This window comes from Nansenia antarctica (assembly GCF_963989245.1).
Source record: "Nansenia antarctica genome assembly, chromosome: 2".
NCBI classification, from domain to species: Eukaryota; Metazoa; Chordata; class Actinopteri; order Argentiniformes; family Microstomatidae; genus Nansenia; species Nansenia antarctica.
This window is the reverse complement of record NC_137675.1, coordinates 76,176,260-76,186,259: the sequence shown is the minus strand read 5'-3', so window position 1 is coordinate 76,186,259 and position 10,000 is coordinate 76,176,260. Positions and strand designations below refer to the sequence as shown.

Here is a 10,000-nt window from a genome sequence, read left to right as displayed (position 1 = left end):
TCTGCTTTAAAAAATAAAGTGTGGTAATCATGAACATGGGTTTGGGTTAGGGTTAGGGTTATGATTTTGACATTTATAATGTTAAAAACAGACATTTATGAAAGGTGAGGGCGGGGGGGGGGGGCATGGGTTTCACAACAAATTATTTTATTACAAAGTGTCACATTGCTCCCATGGACCTCCTTGGGATAGTGTTGAAGCACCTCAGAGTCAGAACCCAACAATCTGTACTGTATTGTAGCCCTAACCCTAATTTTTATTTTATTTTTTATTTAACCTTTATTTAACCAGGCAAACGTGTAAGAACAAATTCTTATTTACAAATGCAGCCTGACCAAAAAGCAATGGCTCTTTGGGGGGGGGGGGGGGAAGCTAGAATAAAACAAGGTTGAAATAATTTACAACAATAAAACAATAAAACACTGGCAAATACAGATGCATTAAAATACTAACAGTCAGAGAGAGGGGAGAGAGAAGGAGGAGGTAGGGGAGAGGAAGAGCGGAGGTGAGGGATAGCGGGGGGAGTGGAGCAGGGGTACTTAAAATGAGGTAGTGATGGGTTATGGAATGGGTGAGAGACGGTGATCAGCAGGTGCATTTATCGACTATGGTTCGATGCAGGATTTGTTTGAAAGCAGTGAGTGAGGTGAGGGCGGTGAGTTTGAGGGTGTTCTGTAAGGTGTTCCAGTCGTGTGCTGCAGCGAACCGGAAAGCGCTGCGACCGACAACGGTACGGGCTTTGGGGATGGTGAGTCGGACAAGATCACTGGATCTTAGAACGATGACGGGGCGGTGAGAGAGGTGCAGAAGGGATGAGAGGTAGAAAGGTGTTTTGCAAAGTATGGTTCTGTAGATAAGATGAAGCCAGTGACAGAGCCGTCTGCTGTGAAGAGATGTCCAGTCTACAAGGGTGTACAGGTCACAGTGGTGAGTTGTGAAAGGCGCACCAGTGGCAAAACGAATGGCGGAGTGATGGAGTGTGTCGAGTTTCCTGAGGGCAGACTGAGATGCCATCCTATAGATGGTATCGCCATAGTCAAATATGGGCAGGATGGTCATCTTGACAAGGGTATGTTTGGCTGCACGGGTGAAAGAGGCCTTGTTCCGGTATAAAAAGCTTAGGCGAGCTTTGACTTTTGTCTGCAGGTGCTTTATGTGGGTGGTGAAGGAAAGGGATGAGTCCAGCCAAAGGCCAAGGTATTTGTAACAAGAGACAAACTCCAGCTCGTACTAATACTGTACCCTAACCCTAACCTGGTCCAAATACATGAGACTTCATCACCTTACCTGGTCCAAATACATAATACTTCATCACCGTACCTGGTCCAAATACATAATACTTCATCACCTTACCTGGTCCAAATACATAATACTTCATCACCTTACCTGGTCCAAATACATAATACTTCATCACCTTACCTGGTCCAAATACATAATACTTCATCACCTTACCAGGTCCAAACACATAATACTTCATCACCTTACCTGGTCCAAATACACAATACTTCATCACCTTACCTGGTCCAAATACATAATACTTCATCACCTTACCTGGTCCAAATACATAATACTTCATCACCGTACCTGGTCCAAATACATAATACTTCATCACCTTACCTGGTCCAAATACATAATACTTCATCACCGTACCTGGTCCAAACACATTAGACTTTGGAACTTATCTGATCTGGTCCAAATACATAATACTTCATCACCGTACCTGGTCCAAATACATAATACTTCATCACCTTACCTGGTCCAAATACATAATACTTCATCACCGTACCTGGTCCAAACACATAATACTTCATCACCTTACCTGGTCCAAATACATAATACTTCATCACCGTACCTGGTCCAAATACATAATACTTCATCACCGTACCTGGTCCAAACACATAATACTTCATCACCTTACCTGGTCCAAATACATAATACTTCATCACCTTACCTGGTCCAAATACATAATACTTCATCACCGTACCTGGTCCAAACACATAATACTTCATCACCGTACCTGGTCCAAATACATAATACTTCATCACCGTACCTGGTCCAAATACATAATACTTCATCACCGTACCTGGTCCCAATACATAATACTTCATCACCGTACCTGGTCCAAATACATAATACTTCATCACCGTACCTGGTCCAAATACATAATACTTCATCACCGTACCTGGTCCAAATACATAATACTTCATCACCGTACCTGGTCCAAATACATAATACTTCATCACCGTACCTGGTCCAAATACATAATACTTCATCACCTTACCAGGTCCAAACACATAATACTTCATCACCGTACCTGGTCCAAACACATAATACTTCATCACCTTACCTGGTCCAAATACATAATACTTCATCACCTTACCAGGTCCAAACACATAATACTTCATCACCGTACCTGGTCCAAACACATAATACTTCATCACCTTACCTGGTCCAAACACATAATACTTCATCACCGTACCTGGTCCAAATACATAATACTTCATCACCGTACCTGGTCCAAATACATAATACTTCATCACCGTACCTGGTCCAAATACATAATACTTCATCACCTTACCAGGTCCAAACACATAATACTTCATCACCGTACCTGGTCCAAACACATAATACTTCATCACCGTACCTGGTCCAAATACATAATACTTCATCACCGTACCTGGTCCAAATACATAATACTTCATCACCTTACCAGGTCCAAACACATAATACTTCATCACCGTACCTGGTCCAAACACATAATACTTCATCACCTTACCTGGTCCAAATACATAATACTTCATCACCTTACCAGGTCCAAACACATAATACTTCATCACCGTACCTGGTCCAAACACATAATACTTCATCACCTTACCTGGTCCAAACACATAATACTTCATCACCGTACCTGGTCCAAATACATAATACTTCATCACCGTACCTGGTCCAAATACATAATACTTCATCACCGTACCTGGTCCAAATACATAATACTTCATCACCGTACCTGGTCCAAATACATTAGACTTTGGAACTTATCTGATCTGGTCCAAACACATAATACTTCATGACCTTACCTGGTCTGAACCATCACGTCACACTACAAAAGCTGACCTGGCTAAAAAGCTCTTCAGATTAACTTGTGACCTGGGACAAGCCTCATCAGAGTGCATCAGAACACATCCAGAACATGGGCTAACGTGAACTGACAAGGAGTCTGATGTTTAACCAGCCGGTAGGAGGGACTATCAGTGCCTCTTCCTCTGTGGAACGTGGACCTGCACCTGTGGTACTAAAGTACCTGTGGTACTAAAGTACCGTCTGTGAAAGTGCTGAACGAGGCATTTGATCCCTTTTTAAACAGACTCAGAGTCAGACCTTATTCTCCTTAGTCTTTCCAGTCTCCATGTGTTCACTGTTGTATTGGGGTCAGTGTCATAGTCCTTCAGGAGCAGTGAGGGGGGAGAGGGGGGGGGTGGTGGTGCTCTCAAACCTCCCCTAGGGGTCCCCTCATTCCTAATTAAAGTCATCACTCATCCTTTGAAGTCTCGGTTCTGTATTAGTGCCTGAGCACCCGCTTGCTGTCCGATCTACACAGAATGAGTTGAGGACTTAATCTTCTCTCACTGCAGTGTGTGTGTGTGTGTGTGTGTGTGTGTGTGTGTGTGTGTGTGTGTGTGTGTGTGTGTGCGTGCGCGCATGTGTGTGTGTGTGTGCATGTGTGTGCGTGCAATTGTGAGAGTGTGTGTCTGGGTGTGCGTGCATGTGTGTGTTGTTTGTGTTGTGTGCGTTGTGTGTGCAAGAGAGAGAGAGAGAGAGAGAGAGAGACCCTTCTCCCCCAGACCACTGTATCATTAATGTGTTCAGCCAACCCTGTGGGCGTCTGTTCTGTCCACTAATGTGTCTGAGGGTTCTGACAGCATCATTAGGAGCCTGCCCGGTGATAAGGTCACACTTCTCAGCCCAGGCCCAGGTGGAAGTTTGGCCCCAACTCCTGATCGAGGTCTACCGTCTACAGCTGAGAGAATGGAGGCTGTGTGGATGCTAGCTTAGTGTTGATGTTCAGTGGGCTTTGGGAGGTGGTATAAATGATAGCTAGATTTTTATTTTTATTTTTATGTAAACAGACTTTTCTGTTTGATTCTCTAATAGACCTTGTTGCAGTACACTGCATACATTTGCTAGCATAAAGAAGTCCCCACGTGAATGACCACGACTGACCTTCGATATGATTTTTTTATTTCATATTGCGCAAATCGGAAATAATCCACATGTTTCACGTCTGCATTGACAGATTGCTTCTTCTATGTCGGCGTTATTGTGATTGGTTTCAGCTGTTTGCTCAGGCGTAGAGGAGGCTGGTGGAGGTGTAAATCGGAGGATGGCCTCATTGTGTGTCAAATGTTTGATACTATACCTCATTCCAGGCCATGCATTACAAATGAGCCCGTCCTCCAATTTCTACCTCCACCGGCCTCCTCTGCTCAAATGTGTATAGGGAGTCTAAGTTACAGCAGGATCGTGATTGGGGGGTACAGTAGGTGTCAACAACATAGGCATTTCGCTGTTCTCCTGCTATATCGTTTTTCAAATGAATGTATTCCATGTCTATGCTTGTTAGTTTTAGCCACCGCAGTCGAAGTAGACAGAAAAGCCTGTAGCCGTCGACATCGGTTAGGGTTAGGGTTAGGGTGGCTAAAACTAACTAGCATAAATGTGACTGCTCCTGGTGTTTCTGGACACCTCTCGGAAATGAGAAAGACGTCAAATTCGTCTTTAAAGACGAACATCTAACATTCAACTCGAAGATGTGAAGTACCCACTCGTTATTTTTCCGAACAGTTTTACATTCATTAAATAAGTGTAATCTATAACACAATGACTTCGTTTCTTGTTGTTTGATGGGGATTCATTATCTTTGATGGGGATTTTCTGTGCTTAGTGATTTCCGGTGTAGCAACTTTCAAATACTCATGTCGTCTTCAATTTGTTTCCGATTTCAATGTATGATGCATCATTTGAAAGCTTACAATCTGTAGTTTAAGCACATGTAAAAGACTGAAAAATTATTTCGCCTACAGGTAGCCCTTTTCATTGGGCTGTGTCACAAATGTTAGCAATGCGCAAAAAGCTCTGCCATGGCTGTTATTAACAACGGCGAGAAAGCGATAAGATGATGTCACCTTCAACGGAAGCCATATACTGTCTAGCCTACAACTCCGGGTTTGACCTGGATCCCTACAGGAGGTCAAAGGTCACACACACTATGGCGTTTACCTTCATTACCTGGACTCTTTCTCTCTATATATATATTAAATAATTCTATCCAGTAGGATACCCCAATGCATTTGCTGCATTAGCAGTAACTTTGGACTTTAGACTCCATACGCATACACACACATGCACGCAGGCACTCTCTCTCACACACACACACACACACACACACACACACACACACACACACACACACACACACACACACACTGAGTTCAGTTTGGTTCATTCTTGGGGCATCTGAGAAGCAGCTCAAATGGTGCTCACAAGGCAGTTCATTCCATGATGAATTAACCTTGCAGTAGATTCAATCTGACAGTTGATGTGTCAATGTGTGTGTGTGTGTGTGTGTGTGTGTGTGTGTGTGTGTGTGTGTGTGTGTGTGTGTGTGTGTGTGGTGTGTGTGCGTGTGTGCGCGTGTGCGTGTGTGCGAGAGAGAGAGAGAGAGAGAGAGAGAGAGAGAGAGAGACAAAGAGTGGGTGTTGTAAATGCGTACCATGGGGACTCGTTTTAATTCCCTCTAATCTGAATACGGATACAGACAAGAACCATCTGATCAGCCTGTGTTCCCTCTCTAACTAACCTGTGCTCTCTCCCTCCGAGTCTGTAAGAGACAGCTCTCTATTGACCCCGCCCCTCCAGATCAGTCTCGGGGGGGGGGGGGGGGGGGGGGGGGGAGAGCACTGAACCACACAGTGAATCCCATTACAGTACTGCAGATGCAAGTCATCCTCATCTCCTTTTCCTTCCTGATCTAAGAGGATTGGACAGGAGAGACCAATGTGCGTTTGAATCTGAAGAACCTCAAGAGTTTCAGCTTCAATCTGCCTTTGATATTACTACACCGCCACCTATACCCACACACACACACACGCATGTTTGATACCATTACTCATTCTATTCCATGCATTACAATGAGCCTGTCCTCCAATTTCTACCTCTACCAGCCTCTACAGAATTCCCTTACTATGATGGTGATGAGTAGATCAACCAACTCAATCTCACATATGCAGCCATGGAGCAGTGAGCCCATAGACATGAATATGCAGGAGCTTTGTTCCATTGTAATGCATGGAACGGGATGAGACGATTTCTGTCTCTAACCAGCCTCCCCTGAACTCTACAGTATCACCTTGTCAAGGCAAGGCGCCGACTTGCAGACCAACACCTTTCTTGAAAGACGTCCCGCGGCCTGTCAGATTACTTTGTTCTCACCCTTGTTCTCACCCGTTCCTCACCCCTTCTCACCCTTCCTCGCCCCGTCCTCACCCGTTTCTCACCCCTCCTCACCCTCTGCGTCTCGCCTCGCAATTAACACCTCCCACCTCGGGGCTGACGGAAAACACAGCTGCCTCGTGAGCTAGCGCTCTAATTAGTGTGGAGACCGTGCCAATTAAAACAGTCATGTTTGGTGTTGCTTCTCTTGTTTCCTGCTGCTCCAAGGCTGTTTGAGTTTGATGTGTGAGTGACTGCTGGGACGTCTGAATCACTGACTGACCCCGCGGGGTGGATGACTGTTTATACTCTCTTAGTAATGCTAATGATCTCGATAGATAGATAGATAGATAGATAGATAGATAGATAGATAGATAGATAGATAGATAGATAGATAGATAGATAGATAGATAGATAGACAGACAGACAGACAGACAGACAGACAGACAGACAGACAGACAGACAGATAGATAGATAGATAGATAGATAGATAGATAGATAGGAATTGTATTGATCCCCGAGGGGAAAGGAAGGTGTTACAGCAGCTCACAAACAACAACAACATCACAGGAACAGCACACTCCTGCAGATTCTTCCTCTACAGCGGGATACATCCTTTCCTCATCAGAGAAGCAGCCCAACTGTTGGTTCAGACACTTGTTTTCTCCTGCCTTGACTACCGCAGCGCGCTCCTGGCCAGGCTCCCCCCCCTCCGCCATCAGACCTCTGCAGCTCATCCAGAATTCTGCTGCCCGTCTGGTGTTCTGATATACCTCCCCAAATCCTCCCATGTCACCCCTCTCCTTCGCACCCTTCACTGGCTCCCGGTCGCATCAGATTCAAGACCCTGGTGCTCGCCTACCAGGCGGCAAAGGGAACAGCCCCATCCTACCTGCAAGCAATGGTCAGCCCCCAAACACTTGTTCACCGTTCACTCCGCTTTTTGCTGGCCGACTGGCATCACTGCCTCTATGTGGCTGCAGCAGCTGTGCTACCCGGTCACAGCTTTGCATTGTCCTGGCACCGCGCTGGTGTAACAAGCTTCCTACTGCTGTCAGGTCTGCAGAGTCACTCCCTATCTTCTGTCAGGACTGCAGAGTCACTCCCTATCTTCTGCCGTAAACTGAAGACTCATCTCTTCAGGCTACACCTTAACTGCCCCTCCTGAGACCACTACATCCCCCTCTACCCCCCCTGTACAGTTTCGCTACTGTAAATAATAAGAATAGAAAAAATCTGCTTCTTCTAGCATTATGACTGCCAATGGTTGAGCAGAGATGACCCAAGCAGGGATGACTTTTTCTTGCTATGACTTATGGATTGATGATTCACTTACTTACTTGGATGATTCACTAACTTAAAAATATATTTGTTGTAAGTCGCTTTGGATAAAGGCATCTTTCTAAATGCCAAAAATTAAAATGTAAATGATATACAGTAAGAAGGAATGAATTAACATCCCCCAGCCTGACTCTGATCACCCTTCATCGTGCCAGCCGGGGGAGGACAGGCAGAAAAGTGCGGCAGGCAGAAAAGTTCTCCTATAGCGCTCCTTAGTGCAGCGTGGTTGTAGTAAGTCTATTGCTAACAGACTACTGCGGTCATCATAATGATCGTCTCCATTGTATCTGATGAAACATCCTCCCCTCACCCCCTCCTTACCCCCTCCTTACCCCCTCTTTACCCTCCTCACCCTCTCCTCACCCCCCATCTACGTCAGATAGACTACTATAATAATAATAATAATAATAATAATAATAATAATAATAATACATTAGACTTATATAGTGCTTTTCTAGACACTCACAGACGCTTTACAAACTGAAAAGATCGAGTAGTAATAAAAAATAGACTAAAATAAAGAATAAATAAAATAAATTATAATTAATGTAGTGCTGGGGACACATGGTTAGGGGAGGGGGAGAGGGGGAGAGGGTTAACTGGTGAAGGCAAGCTTGAAGAGGTGGGTTTTGAGGGCCTGTTTAAATGTTGGCAGCGTGTTGGCCTGTCTGATGTGGTTGGGGAGAGCGTTCCGGAGGGACGGGGCTGCGGCTGAAAATCACCCCAGGTCCGGAGTTTGGTGGTCTTGAGAGTGGTTTGGTCGGCAGACCTGAGGCAACGGGAGGGGGTGTGGAGGGGGACGAGGTCGGCAAGGTAGGAGGGGGCCAGATAGCTTTGTAAGTGATGAGTAGGATTTTGAATTGTATCCTGTATTTGACCAGGAGCCAGTGTAGGTTTTGGAGGACAGGGGTGATGTGGTCATGGCGGCGAGTGGAGGTGAGCAGAGTTCTGGACGTATTGGAGTTTGTTTAGGATGTTATTAGGTAAACCGTAGAGGATGCTGTTGCAGTAGTCGAGTCGGGGAGTTATGAGGGCGTGGATGAGTGTTTCAGCAGCGGAAATGGACAGGGAGGGTCGGAGGCGGGCAATGTTCCTGAGGTGGTAAAATGCAGATTTAGTGACCTGGTTGGCAAGGGGTAGGAACGAGAGGGCGGGGTCAAGGATGATGCCGAGGTTGCGGATGTGGAGGGGGTTACGGTGAAGCCATCGATGTTGAATGAGAATGTCTGGGTGGAACGAGTGAGGGAGTTTGGGCCGATGATGAGGATTTCTGATTTATTGCAGTTGAGTTTCAGAAAATTCTGTTGCATCCATGATTTTATGTCGCCGAGGCAGGTCGTGAGGGTGGAGTGGGTGTTAGTGGAGATGGTTTTGGAGGAGAGGTAGAGTTGGGTGTCATCGGCATAGCAATGGAAGCGGAGGCCGTGGCTGCGGAGGACCTGTCCAAGGGGAAGGACGTACAGGATGAAGAGGGGGGAGGGGTCTAGCACTGAACCCTGGGGGACACCGTACTGTACCGACTACTGTACTGTAGGTCCTCAGGGAGTTCTCGGGGAGCGTGGTGGTGTTGACATGAAGCCCCCTCATGTGTTCCCTAGGGGAACTCCACTTCCTCTCTCTGAATCACTGGCTAAGACCCACAGGGGTGGATGAAAGCAAGGGTTTGAATTAATATATGATATATATATATATAATATGTGATATTGCTTTTATAAAACAGTTCTACAGCACGATTTATTAGTTAACAGTAATAAGCGACAACAGATTATGATTTGTTTGTTTATTTAATCATAAAAATAAACAAAAAATTGTTCCGCAACTGAACTTCAAATGGACTGTTGCCTCGTAACCTGAACACAAACATGTAGTGTAATTAACGGTCATTTAGTAGAACATCTGTGCGGCGGAGTGATACATAATAGTTAAAAGTCCCAGTGCTGTTATACTGTATATCAGCACTCATGGAATGCCTCTTGTCCAATCAAATTACTTGGTCGGAACTAACTGTTGTATAACTGTTCATACGTTGGGAATGATTCACTGTGGTCATAGTGATGCCTGGACTTGTCACATGTGGTGATTTGGTTGAGTACTGTAACTACGGGAGGGGAGACTGGGGACAAATGGTACAGGGGTCAGTTGTCACACCCTGCTTTTCCCCAATCAGCAA

At 45.4% G+C, this 10,000-nt stretch overlaps 1 protein-coding gene across 1 annotated transcript in view; it reads left to right on the top strand.

The window, feature by feature from the left end:
* Positions 1-10,000, top strand: part of plppr2a (phospholipid phosphatase related 2a) — a gene marked incomplete at both ends in the record, with an annotated part of 43,985 nt that overhangs the window by 15,353 nt on the left and 18,632 nt on the right. The window lies entirely within an intron of this gene.